This window comes from Nannobrachium achirus, assembly GCF_963921795.1.
Source record: "Nannobrachium achirus genome assembly, chromosome: 24".
In the NCBI taxonomy this organism is placed as follows: Eukaryota; Metazoa; Chordata; class Actinopteri; order Myctophiformes; family Myctophidae; genus Nannobrachium; species Nannobrachium achirus.
Genome location: NC_137831.1, coordinates 38,631,281 through 38,646,438, shown reverse-complemented (window position 1 = coordinate 38,646,438; position 15,158 = coordinate 38,631,281).

The window sequence follows — 15,158 nt, the reverse complement described above, 5'->3', positions numbered from 1 at the left end:
CCGAAACCTCCTAACTCCAAAATTAGGAAACTGAGTTCAAGTGAAGTTAGGAGGTTTTGACCGAAGGGCTTTTTACTACTTTTCATTGGTTCAATATTATTCTAACCAACACACAGACATAAAGGGTGTTCAATAGCACATATTTATGAAAAAAAGACAGGGCCAATCGGGTGGAGTTAGCTCGTTTGGCAGAAAGTGTGGAGTTGGAGGTTTTGTCCCAAGCGCTTTTTACTACTTTCCATTGGTTCAATATTATTTTAACCAACACTCCGATCATGTAAAGGGTGTTCAATAGCCCTGATTTATGTCAAAAATGGAGTTAAGAGGTTTTGGCCAGACAGTGACAATATGCACCAACTGCACTCTTCTGGAACGACTGCATATTGATGAACTGATGTACGTGTATAATACTAGTAAGACACCCTAAGGGCGAGGTCGCACACAATGGGCGCGTGCTGGCCTTATTATTGATGACATCAGGGATCTCCATAAATGGGCATGGATATCCAAGTGATGATAATCAGCTGTTTTGACAGTCACCAATGTGATGTCAGAACTATAGCTATAGATACTGAGGTGTCAACTTAAAGTGTACCGGTAGGTGTATTGAGGGTATCTATCAGCACATTTCTAAAGTGACAATTGAAGGACTTTTAATACCTCTAAAATGACAAATTAAACATTGGCCAAACTGTCAAATATTAGAGGCAGAAATAGTGAAAATAGCATGGGCTTGATATATGGGAATTCCCAGATATGGGCTTATTATTGATCAGGGATCTCCATATATGGGCATGGATATCCAGACGATGATAGTCAGCAGTCTTGACAGTCAACAATTTTATGTCAGAACAGCTATAGACATTGAGGCGTTTCGGACGGACGTACGGACGTACGGACGTACAGACGGTCTGACTGACAGACAAGAAGTGCCGGTTTTCATAGTAAACTGCGACCTACGGCCACAACAATGCTGTATTATGTAGTAAAATTAAAATAGGGGGATATCAATAATCAAAAGCAGAGGCATTGATCCTCATTATCACCCCCCCTTACCTTTGCCTGGTTAAATAAACCAGACTGCATTCAACACCACCCCCTGGTGGTAGTGGTGACGAAGTGTGTGTGATAGAGTCTGGCACCAAGCAAGTGGCTCATAGTCGCCTGAGACGGCACGCCTCCGTCATCTCCACTGAAAGCAAGTGCTCCTTTAAAAGAACCTATAATTGAACCCTGGTGGGTTGGGGATTCACGTGTGCTTTACAGAGTGCAAAAGTACAGACAGAGAAAAGTACAAGAGATAGGCTACAAAAGATAAGAGTGGTAAAACAAGATCATAAAGAACATTTACCAAGGTTTTGAGTCAATTTTAATGGTAGTCTATACCTCATAAAAAATAATATATATATATATATATATATATATATATATATATATATATATATATATATATTCATCAGTGAAATCACTTGGGTAAGATCAGATTTGTTTGAGTTGACGTCTTCTAACAGTTTTTAATATGAATTGGAGAAATAAGACATTTAAAGGTATGGCATTTAAAGATATAGCAATTGATAAGGACATTACTTGAAATGAGACATTTTGAAAAGGTGACCCTACAGAATTGAGTGGTGAGCACAAGTGCGAGGAAGGCAATAGTAATAACATTGGCTTAAATTAGAAATTAACTTTCTAAAATGTGTATCATTTGAATGCATAGTGTGCAATGCTCTGGAATCCTCTCTACTGTAAAATGCCATCAAAGCACTAAGCCATGTTTATTTTAATGATCAATGTTTAATCCATCAATTGTGTTAGGGCTTGGATGTATTATATATGGAACTATATAATGTGTTCCAGGTCTAATTGGGTTAGAACTAGGACCACCCTCTCTCTCTCACCTGCAGTGAAAGTGAAAGCTTGAGCATAAAGTCAGCACAGTGGACCAGTGTGTGTTTAGACTGTTTCTCTCACAAAGCTTTGAAACCTGTGCAGTAACTAAAAGCAATATGGACAGAGGTAAGACAGAATACTGTATCAATGTTTTTGTCTTATAAGATGAGTCTTGATGTGAAGACACAGAGCAATTGCTTTTCGATATCACACAAATTTGACCAACTGCCAAGTGCTTTCAGAATGCCATTGCTTTGCGACTAATTGTTCTGAACCGCTTTTGGTCAAAGGACAATACAAACCGACAAACAGATTTGAGCTATTATGATTATAAAAAGTAATAACAGTGTGCGTGCGTGCATGTTTTATAATGTATAAGTGAAATAATAATTTAGGATGTTATTAGATAGATAGTAGGAAGTCAATTTTATGCCGTATTGGTAAAAGACAAACGACAAACAGTATGTGTAGGTGCAGTGTATCATGAACACACAAATCTAATTTGTCTTTTATCTTCCTTTGTAGGATGTTTGGAAGATTATATCCTTTATATCAAAGGTAAGAAGCAGGATAATTCAACAGATTTTCATTTGCTTCAATTACAAATATCTATGTTTACAAGTGCTTAGGTATGCAATATGTATTACTTGTAAATCTTCTTTTTTTAATGTATTTCTCCCAACCCAATTGTTATGCCTATTATCCCTCCCGACACATTGTACTAGGGGTGTAACGATACAGTTTAACAGCGATACCATATGCATCACGACGATACATGGTACATGGTACATGGTTGATGATACAATACAAGGATAATGTTGGTTCATTCATGGCAATATGATATGATTCAACAATTAAACATTTTAAAATCTATACAGTAAATGATTCGCTATTTTCTGTATGAAATTTGTGGATAGTGCAGGTTTTTGAAGGGATATTTTTTATTGTGGATATAAATAAGTAAACAGTGATTTTATGGCAAATACACGGACATGCTGTCTGGGTAAATCTTGGTTTGATCTTTTATTGTTGATTGACTATCACGCTCTGACATCACTGTGGTGTCAGGGTAACCACACTAACAAGATCCCTTTTATGTCCATATATGGAGATCCCTGATGTCATCAATATTAAGCCCATATCTGTGAATGCCAATATAAACATGTCAGTCTAACCTATAAACTATACATGTTAGTCTAACCAGTGTGGCTGGTTCTACAGACAGGGATCCCCATATATGGGCATAAAAGGGATTCTGTTGTTGTGGTTCCCCTAACAGGACTTCATATGGTAATGCCCATATACGTATGGAGGCCACATCGGCCACATACAATACCTTTTATGCCCATACTGTATATGGAGAACCAGCCACACTGGTTAGAAGGGCGAGGTCGCTTTTCGCCCTGAGCCTGAGGCATCTTATACTAGTATGGTACAAAGTCAAACTTAATCATTACATCCCTATACTGAACCCTACAGGCTTTTCTGACAGTAATGGATATAACATAGTGGGCGGTGTATAACATGACAATAAACCATGACATCCAACAACAAATGATACCTTATTTCCATCATCAACTGCCCATATGCATTTATACTCAATTGTCCACATGCATCATTCATACTCTCAAACCAACACCTGTCTTACTCACTACATGTACACAACTACGCAGTGGGGGCCTAGCTGAACTTCTAGTTATTATTAGTAAGTTGTCTAGTTTTACTTGTGTGAGGAACGATAACAGTGGACCTCCTAAAGTTGTAGAAAAGTTGTATTCATGTTAAGAAGCCAAACCTACCAAACTTTACCTCACTTTATGCTGACTTTAATCATTTTCTCTTCTCTTTCTCTTGTCTGTGATTCCAAAGTCTTCCTGATCGTCTGGAGCAGTCCAATGTGTTTGGTCCATTTCTTCATGGGTGAGAGTGCGCCATTTTGGCTCCCTGGTGGTACAAAGTGCTGGACAAATCCTTCCCTTCCTGATTATAAACTCCACTAACCCATAGTTTAAAGCGAGTGCATTTAATGTGCATAGTTGCGTACAGTATGTTTGATGTAGGCCTGCTTCCATGTTAGTCTGTTTTGTAGACAAGCAAACCCAGTTGTGAAGTACACAACCCAATACTTGAGTGAGTGAGTGAGCGATTGATTGATTGATTGCAAAAGAAATTCAAACGATCGGTTCGAACTGGAGCGGTGAATTTGAGCAGCTATACCCTGTGTGTGTGTGTGTGTGTGTGTGTGTGTGTGCCTGTCTAGCTGTCTGTCTGTCTGTCTGTCTGTCAGTATTGAACGTACAGTTCAATACAAAGTCTGCTAAAGGGATTTTACACCCAAGAAAGCCTATGGTTTGTTTCCATTGGGGTCCTTTGTCCTCAATTCAAGTCAAAGTATACAGTAGGCCTATACTCCTGGTCAAATATTAGTCCACCTCTAATGAATTAACTAATGTAAAAGGTTATTTTTGCACTGTACTGTAACAGGGGTCTCCCCTTCTTTCCATCTCTTTAATACACACAAAATACAGTACAGTAGTTTCAGGTGGGTTCATTATAATTTCTTTCTACTAATGTATTTGTGTCATCACTTAGATTTTCACTTGTTTATCCTGTATCCTGTGCATGAGTTCACTTCACTCCCCTGATTGGGTAAAATTGGTATCCCATGTTTACTAAAGAGCTGTAGAGACAGGGAGACCCCTGTTACTGAACAACACTCTATAGCAATGATTGTTACCCGAATAGCAATTTAACCCACTTATCGTTTATTATTGCTTCTACAATGTTGAGGATCCAAAACCAAAGAATTATATTCTTACTTACTATAAGTAAAAATAACAGTAAATAATACAATTTCAAAAAAGTCTCGAAACATTTTATTTTTAATATCAACACTGCTTGGGATGATCATATTTTCAATTTCATATTTCCATTAGGGGTCGACCGATATGGGATTTTCATGTTCGATTTCGATATCGATTTGTTGTCATCAAAGAACCGGTGTGCATTTTAAGTAAACAAAATAACGTAAATCCCCCAATTTTAAATGGTGGTTAGGTGGTTAATTCATTTATATATTTTTCTCATTCTAATTGTTCTAGAGGCTCACATCTAGTCGCCGCATCACCTTTGAACAGGGGTGGGCAACTTTGATGATGGAGAGGCCACTATATTTTCACACTCACTGACTCCCTCCAGAGGGCCACATTGCATATACAGTTAAACAAAGCAAAAATAGCCAATCTACAAGCTCAAAACGCGTCACAGTGCAACACATTTTGAGCTTGTAGGTCTGCTATTTTTCATTGGAATCTTGAATAGTTTTTAGCTATTTTTATTATAAATAAAATCCTTTCTTTTTCGGTATCGATATTTTTCGATATTAATAAATTATATGAATATCGAATTTGATAATCGCCCGTTTCGATAATCGGTCTATCCCTAATTTCCATACAGGTAGAGGTTACATTTATGACTGCACTGCTCAGCCTGCCCTTCCCGTCATGCATTGCATCTTTGGCTGTGCTGTGTTGGTCCTGCTGCTTGTGCTCCTGATGAAACAATGTTCAGACTGTTGTTCAACCTACATGACCAACATGGCGTATGTGCTGGCGGCCAATGTAATCACTGTACTCATCTCTAGTAAGTATTATCGACTCATGTGTGATCTGTTAACCCATTTAGGCATAGAATTATTGAATGCTTTAACCAGTGAAAAATAGCAGATATACAAGCTCACAGCGCGGCACCGAGTGCAGTACTGCGAGCTTGTAGATCTGCTATTTTTGAAAAAGCCGTGAAAATGTGTGCAAATCTTTGACTATGTATTTTCAAAGCGAACATTTGTAACTCAAATTTCCTTCTGGGGGGTCCCTGGAACTAGATATTTTGAGATGGGGGTCCGTGGCCAAATACATATCATTTTGGGGGTCCTTCACATGAAAAGGTCTGAGAACCACTGACATAGTAGTCTCTCAAGAAGAGACTAACTGAGCTCCAGTTAAGTGAAAAGGACCTTTTCTTTGACGATGGCTGGCCAGATTGCTGACATGGAAACATAGGTTTTTCAAAAAGTCTTAGAAGGATTCAAAAGACACTTATAGAATCGGGTCAAAATTCTAATTTTCACGATTTTTCAAAAATAGCAGCTTGTATATCTGCTGTTTTTCACTGGTTAAAGCATTCAATAATTCTAGCAGTAGTTTGGATAGAGGATCAGTCAATGTCCAAAGGAGCTTGTTCACCCTGCTACAGTTTCAGATGATATGCATTGGCGTGCAGGGGCGGCTCCAGGGGGGCCTAGGGGAGGGCTAGAGGGGGCTTTTTTGGACCTGGCATCTGCCCATAATCAGGTCTGTTCAGTTATCCATACCCTAAGCGAGAGAGTTTTGTTTGTTGTATATTGGTATTATTCCTTATTGTTTGTTGACAAAATTCCTTAGCCCCTGCTCTAAAAAGAGGGCGAAGAGACGGATGCGTGGGTATCTCCCACATGTTCATGGGTTGCTCCCCGGACGCGCTACGGCCGGAAAAGAAAAACGGCGCGTCTTGCCGTCCTGTCCTCTCGTCTTGCCATCTTGTGTGCCCGCCCTCCCGTCTTGTACTCCCGACCTCCCGTCTTGTCCTACCATCCTCCCGTCTTGTCCTACCATCCTCCCGTCTTGTCCTACCATTCTCCCGTCTTGTCCTACCATCCTCCCGTCTTGTCCTACCATCCTCCCGTCCTGTCCTACCATCCTCCCGTCTTGTACTCTCGTCCTCCCGTCTTGTCCTACCATCCTCCCGTCTTGTACTCTCGTCCTCCCGTCTTGTCCTACCATCCTCCCGTCTTGTCCTACCATCCTCCCGTCTTGTACTCCCGTCCTCCCGTCTTGTCCTACCATCCTCCCGTCTTGTCCTACCATCCTCCCGTCTTGTCCTACCATCCTCCCGTCTTGTACTCTCGTCCTCCCGTCTTGTCCTACCATCCTCCCGTCTTGTACTCTCGTCCTCCCGTCTTGTCCTACCATCCTCCCGTCTTGTACTCTCGTCCTCCCGTCTTGTCCTACCATCCTCCCGTCTTGTCCTACCATCCTCCCGTCTTGTCCTACCATCCTCCCGTCTTGTCCTACCATCCTCCCGTCTTGTCCTACCATCCTCCCGTCTTGTACTCCCATCCTCCCGTCTTGTCCTACCATCCTCCCGTCTTGTCCTACCATCCTCCCGTCTTGTCCTACCATCCTCCCGTCTTGTCCTACCGTCCTCCCGTCTTGTACTCTCGTCCTCCCGTCTTGTCCTACCATCCTCCCGTCTTGTACTCTCGTCCTCCCGTCTTGTCCTACCATCCTCCCGTCTTGTCCTACCATCCTCCCGTCTTGTCCTACCGTCCTCCCGTCTTGTCCTACCGTCCTCCCGTCTTGTACTCTCGTCCTCCCGTCTTGTCCTACCGTCCTCCCGTCCCCATCGTAGGACGCGTCTTAGGACGGTGTTGGAGCTCACCATTGACGTCTAAAAAAGCCAGCTCCTCCATAGCCCCCCCAGTCACAATTTTCTGGAGCCGCTGTTGGCGTAGAATGAATACTTTGTTATAATAATTATTCTGGCCACGAATCGATACCCCCTCTTTATAAACACTCTCTATCAGCTTTTGATTCACGTTGTTATTGAAAACAATCGATATACATGGAAATAATTTATACATTTCTGTCAAAAGCATAAAACACAAAACAACTCAAGAGTTTATTTCTATTGTGAGAATGTGTGGCCCTTTCAGTGTCTGAGAGATTTTCACTAACCTTTGAAAATATTCTGTGTTGCTCCGATTTGCTTGTGGGAGCCCGCAAAATATGCGCACTGGAGTGTCCTGGAATTGGACAGTAATTCCTGTCTACTCGCAATGATCCACTCCAAAGATAGCCTCTTCCGCGTTGAGCTTGCGCCCGGCCCCTTTCCCCATACACATTCATTCATTTTGTTCCGGTCTCGTCATCAACGTGTCAGGTGACCTTCCAGTTACCCTGGAAATAATAGGTGATCCATAAGCCATCCAGGGTTAAAATAAGGAACTCGTCAAAGACGTCACATGGCGGCTTGGACCATTGGCACTAAGTCGTCAAGGTCATGCAGGGAACCCACATATCAACGAATGACATGAAGTCGTATGATGTCATTCACCGCACTTGTTCTCTGCCCCCATATAACACCTAGATATTGTAACCCAGATCAAACAGCTAAATGCTTTATAAATGCAAGCTAAGCTGTATTTCATCATTGTGACAATTCCTTATTTTTTGCCCCACAGTAAATGTATTGACCTTCGGAATCTACAAACCCTGCTTCCACCCAACATCAACCACCAACATCACCACCACCACCACCAACAACAACACCATCACAGACAGCACTGCAGACACACGATTCTGCAACAAAAACCTGTACATGTTTTCATTCTCAGTTGGCATTTTATGGGATGTCATAATAGTGGTGACAGGGTTTAGAGAGCTCTTCCTAAAAAAGCAGATAAAAAATGCAAAAATTAAAATAACAAAAGTTAAACCGACACGAATCAGAAAAATTAAAATAAGAAAAACTAAACCAACACCAATCAGAAAGGTCACAGAAACAGAACTTTTGGAAATTTAAAAGCCAGTCGAGCAGGAGAAGCGGGTCATAAAGGTCAAGCGGCTCGATCCAGGACAGATGGTAATGGTAATAAAGTAAAAACAAATAATAACCCTGGCAGTGGCTACAGAAATAATACAACATTTGGTGACACTGAATGAGTTGAAATAAATAGTGAAAATAGCTGTGCTTATAGATCTGCTCATTTCACTACTTACGTGTGACACCCTTGTATGATACTAGTGCATAATATATGAAGACATGTAGAGAAATTGATTGATTGATTGATTGATTGATTGAAGACTTTATTAGAAGTTTGCATAGGAAAAGGTACATTTTCATGACGGTACAGTTCACTGGTACACGGTCTACTAAAAGGAGATCCTAGAAAAGACTAAGCTTATTTCCATAGGAAACCATTGAAGTATAAATAATAACTATTTAATTAAACAACACATCACAAATGAAGCCATAATAGCCTATATATAATGTACCATGACATTACTTAAAGTTGTACTATGTAACTTTTTTTATAAAACAAATCTTAAAATTCTCCTAACTATTAAATCACAAAAGTTTTAGAAGATCCGCGCCGTGAATTTCAGCCTGTAAAGCCTTCTCTGTATGTAAACTGAGATCCTTGCCGTGGACCGGATCTCGCGCCAAAATTGCGTCATCACACTACCGGCCAATCACAGCGAGGGTTATACAACTGCCGGCCAATCACAGCGCATCTTGAAGTGGGGTCGCTATGGCAGCCATATTTGTTGTCGCCCGTTTGTACCATCCCTTCTCTAGGTAATTTCGCCTACCAGGCAGGGTGAAGCCGTGAAGGAGTCCGTATCTCTGGAATTACTGAACGCACAGGAACAAGGGACCCCTTAAAAGATAGATCTCAGCGAGGTGGAGGCAGACGCGGGGGTCTGAAGGTACGAAAAACGTCCGAAAGACGCGGACGCGACCGCGGTTTGCTATAGGGCTAATGACCACTAGTTGGGCATCTTACACAGTATGGCTTTAAAGGACGACTTCACTACTTTTCAACCTATCTTCATATAATTGGTCCTCACTAATGTTCATGATAAAATAGCATATTCTTCTACTTTTTTTACTTTCTACTGTGTCACAGAGGAGGGCCGTGGGCAGGTCAGAAACCCATCATCTTGTGACATCATCGATGGGAATCCAAGCTAATAGAAAATGCAGGCTTTCTAATTCATGACAAGTTGCAATGTTCATTGTTGCGATAATGAAAATCTATTTTCTTTTTAAAAAGTATATAAAAAAGAAATCTGTCAAACGATGATGTCACAAGATGATGGTTTTCTGATCTTCCCACAGCTCTCCAAAGAGACTTGGACCTAGTAGAAACAAATTGTGCTATTTTATTATGAACTTTAGTGAGAAGATGGGTTGAAACGTGGAAAAATCGTCCTCTAAGTAATACAATATTCAATGTTTACATACCAAACTGGAACAGTGGTTTTCAACCTTTTTTTCCATGAGCCACGGACCACAATTTGATGACATTCAGCCTCAGACCCAAACCGGGAACCAGCAATTAAACCCAAAATGGATGGATGCTTTCACTTTCATTTTAGCAGCTCATGCAAATGCAATGCCACATGTTTAATTTGCCAGAAAATAGTTTCATTTGTTAGTATCATTCATCTTGTCATTTTATCAACTGACATTTTTGTAATGTGGTTATGTGGCCCACAGGTTCAGCTATTTGAGTATCCCTGATGGTCTAGATCGTCTTGTGTAACTATAACGAGTTATAATACATTTTAACAGAGCTGTTAAAACAGGATAGAGGCCTACACATCACATCATCATTGCCAATAATGTAAAAAAGTCATTCATGGGCTCAGGGAAATTATTAATCAGGGAGTGAAGCAGTGTTGATTTTGACATACATTTTTGATCTAGTTTTAATCATAGTCTTTACTGGATGGACAGACAGAGTTTGTGCATTTATAGTAGGATATATTCTTGTCGATTTCCTAACAAATAAATACAGCATGTAATGGTCAAAGACTGATATGTGCTCTCTCTGGTGTACACAGCTTCACTGACTAAAACATAATTAAATGACTTATACCGTATACCCAGCAATCATCCACTCACAAGGCAGAAACATTTTGAACTGATTACTGATTAACCAATGATGACAAGCAATAGCACAACTGTTTTACTGCCATTTAGGATGTTTATAGTCTGCTCAAGGCCATCCGCCTACCTTTGGATTTTAGGGAAAAATAACCATCCTTTATTTCCAATCACGGTCTTGTGTAAAAGACGGGCACATCTCTTAGGCTACTGTTATGATGATAAACAGCCCGAGCTAATCTAAACCAAACCGGACCCATGTGACGATAATAAAAAAGGGATCGGAACTCCTAATAGTCGTGGAATCACGTGGATATTATACAATCATGCACCTTTCTGATCGCAGCAATGGATGTGGTTTAATTGGAAAAGTTGATTGCATGCAGGCAAGTCATCCTTCCTTGCGCCCATCATCATGACATAAAACAAACACAGTCCCTCAGACTTTTAGGTTTACATCAATGAATGCAAAAAGTTCACCAGGTGAGGATAACCTGGATCCATTTTTTATCAAATTAGCTGCCCCAATTATTACAGTGCCTCTTGTCCATATTTTTAATCTTTCAATTTATCAAGGTGTTTTCCCTAGCTTATGGAAAACAGCTCATGTGACCCCTCTGTTCAAAGGGGGTGATAGGGAGGACGTTAACAATTATAGGCCAATATCAAAATTACCCTGTCTGGCTAAAATATTGGAATCCCTAGTAAATAACCAACTCAAACCATTTCTTTCAAAATTCTCTATTTTAAGCCCACAACAATCAGGCTTCAGACCAAATCACAGCACTATTTCAGCAGTCACCTTAGTGAAAAATGATATTGCCACAGCATTAGATAATAAACAGCACTGTGCTGCTATATTTGTTGACCTTTCTAAGGCATTCGACACTGTGGATCATGGACTTCTTATGGAGAAATTGAAAAATATTGGCCTCGATATTAATGCCCATCGTTGGTTTAGTGATTACTTGACAGGGAGGCGCCAATGTGTTAGAGGAGGGGATTCCCAATCTGAATTTTTGCAAGTCACTAAAGGTGTGCCCCAAGGTTCAGTCCTGGGTCCAGTCCTTTTTACTATTTATATAAATAATATAGTATACAAATTAAAAGATTGTAAATCCCATTTATATGCAGATGATACTGTTATTTACTGTATAGCCAATTCGGTTGAAGTAGCAATGGAAAAATTACAAAATGCTTTTAACGCCCTGCAAGATGCTCTCATCTCACTTAAACTAGTTCTAAACTCAAGCAAGACTAAATTTATGCTATTTTCAAGAGCCAAAAATATAAATACCGACTGTCTTCATATTGATACTCTAAGTAGATCCTCCATTGATAGAGTTGCAGAATATAAATATCTGGGTATTTGGCTAGATGATAAACTTACATTTAATCATCACATCTCAGAACTTTCAACCAAACTAAGACAGAAAATTGGATTCCTATATAGAAATAAAGTAAACTTCCCAATGATCTGCAGGAAAAGGGTTGTGGAAGCTGTCTTTATGTCAGTATTAGATTATGGGGATGTTATCTATAGAAATGCTGCCCCTACTACCCTTTTACCCCTTGACACAGTATACCATTCAGCACTTAGATTTATCACTGGTGAAGGCTACTATACCCATCACTGTACCCTCTATGAGAGCGTAGGCTGGCCATCCCTTGCTGAGAGAAGAACAAGGCACTGGCACCAGTTTATTTTTAAAGCTATTGATGGGAAGTTACCACCTTATATCACTTTATTACTTGACTGGAAAACAATAACTTACCGGACTCGCTCAAGTGACTGGCTTTCACTTAAGGTTCCACCTGTTCAGTCAGAACTAGGGAAAACAGCTTTCTGTGTTGATGCTCCTGTTTCATGGAACAATCTACAATGCATGCTAAAAATTAATGCTCCAATATCGTATGGTCAATTTAATAACATGCTTTTAAATCTCCCTACCTCAGTATGCAATTGTTTTTAACCTACTATTTCCTTATGATGTTTTATTTTATTTTTTGTTGTCGTTGTGTATTTGTATGTCTTAATTGTTGATTTTTGTATTGTAATCTCGTCAGCATTGCAAATGAGGGTGAACCTCAATGCTCTTTTCGAGAATAAATAAAGGTTTCAATCAAACATATTAAGGTTTAATGAGATGTAGGCTAAAGCCCAAATCATATTAGTTTGGGCAACTATATCGCGCTAGGCAAGCAGTTCACTCGCGCGCGCCCACTTTATTCAGTTGTGTGTCCTCCTCACTGACTGTGTGCGCTCCAGCCGGCAGTCGCTCCATGTGTGTGACTTGACGTTTAGGTGGAAACAGTGCTGCTGTAAGCATGCCGTGGTTCTGTCCTGCTGCTCACTGTGTGCGCTCTTATAACATTTAGGCCCGCCCGTCATCCGCCCGTGTTTAGTCGCGCACCGTCCCCGTACCCGCATATCTATAATAGTATATATTCCGCCCGTCTCCGCCCGTCAAACACGGGTACCCATCGGGTACCCACGGGGCCCCGACCCGTTGCAGGGCTCTGCCAAAAGGCTCCCGAAGCTTAGATTATAGAACTGGTAGTTCCGACTACTAAGAAATCTGATTGGTTGAAATGGCTCTCTACCAGTGCAGTTAATGAGCACTACTGCACTAATCAGCTGTGCTGGTCGTGAAAATAACTAATTCTGAAGCATTCCCTCTCCCCACACTATGCTAGGTGACTAGGCTAGCAGTTTTCATGTGAAGTTCAGGGACATAATAGCTAAATGAGGAATTAAAAAATTACAAATTCCTATCAAATATCTTAAGCCGGGCCGTACTTGCCCGTACTTGTCCGGACCACCCAGTGCGCCGCCCGAACTTTCCCGTACTTTCCCGTAATTTATGAAATTAATTATAATTTTTTTTAAAATACAGTCGCCGGTCGTGCTCTGTCTCTTTAAGAGAGCTCCTGAGACGTGATCGCGTCAGAGACGCTAGGGAGCAACTGGGGTCCACGGGCGGCCATTACGTGCCCTTGTATTGTGTATGCAGCCAGTTGGCCAGCGCGTCTCCTCATCATTTTCGATCAGACGACAGACAAAATCAAGGCTTCGGAATGAGTGGATTGCATTGGATTAGATCGATGTGCGTGCACAGAAGACGGATTGTATTTTCGGGTGCTGTTTATTATCGCTGTTTTCCCCGTATCGCTCCATGTTAATGACCGGAGGAGAACTGCCTCAGCACCATGAAAAAAGGTTGGCCAACCAAAAAAACTCTTTCATGCTGGCTTGCACGGAGCGATCCGATTGTGTTGTTATGATTTCGTGCTTTGCTTTTTTAAAACATGTTTATAAATAAATAGGAGATTTGTTCGGCAGTACCTCTGTTCAGGGGTTTCTGGCGGGGCTTACAAAGTGTTAACTCATTGAGTGCCAATCCCGAACTAGTTCGGCTTTATTAGCGTATCGCAGAGTGCCGATCCCGAACTAGTTCGGCTTTAAAAAAAAAAAAAAAAAAAAAATTGAAAAAAGTTTTTTTGATTTTTTTTTTTTTTTTTTTGGACCCCATCAAATCTAGTGAACATGATTTCAATCGCGATTTTGCATGTTCCACCCCCATACAACCCCATCTAACATACAGGGCAGCCATGTTTGTTTACATAACATGTAAAACATAATGGCGATTATCTCAAGAATGCCTGAACGGATTTCCAATCGGATTTTTTTGTTTGAAAGCTGTGAACAAACTGCACAAATCCACTCCAATGCAATCCAGGATTGCATTGGATTTTTTAGAGCTCATTCTTCTCTGTTTTTTTCCCATGCATGAGGTGTGCAAGGTTTAATCATGGCTAAGTTGACGAAAATAAGGCTTCTAAAATGCTTGGTAGCCAATAGCTAACTTCAAGCTAACTTCATCCTCTTCCTGTACATGCACAAAGGAAAGTGTTCAGGCAAGTCATGGCTGCAGGGCTTCTGCATATACCAGCATATCTCTATGGGATTTTCTATGGCCACTGGGCGCCCTCTAGTGGTGACTAGGGTGGCACTCAAAGAGTTAATAACAATGAAATGAAGTTGACATTTTTTTTTTTTTTTTTTTTTTTTTTTAAGGGAACAGTTGTATAATCGCAATATTATACTCGAGGGTCTGCCTTACCACGGTTATTTGCACTTCTGCCCTGCCTACAGAACTCGCCTTAATCCCATAAAGCTCAAGGACATTTAATCATCAAACATTCAGTTTATATTAGGGCTGGGCCTTTAACTGATTAATATAGATGAAATAATTACCGAAAATTAACAAAAGAATTACGCATTTTAATGACGCTTAGTTTTTGCTCCATAGAACCTTTCTCCCTGGACAAGTTTCAGGTGTACAGTCAGCAAACCACAGTGCACGCAAGGGGATCAGATCGCTTATTTGCTCGGCCCAATGGATGGGACATTTTTTTCAAAAACTATATGTGTTTTAATTGAAATAAAATGGCTTCTATCTGTTTTTTTTATTATTATATGCAATTAAGTCGAGTCTCATCCCTAGTTTATGTTATAAAGCACTGACTGAAGAGCTACAGATCAGTGATAG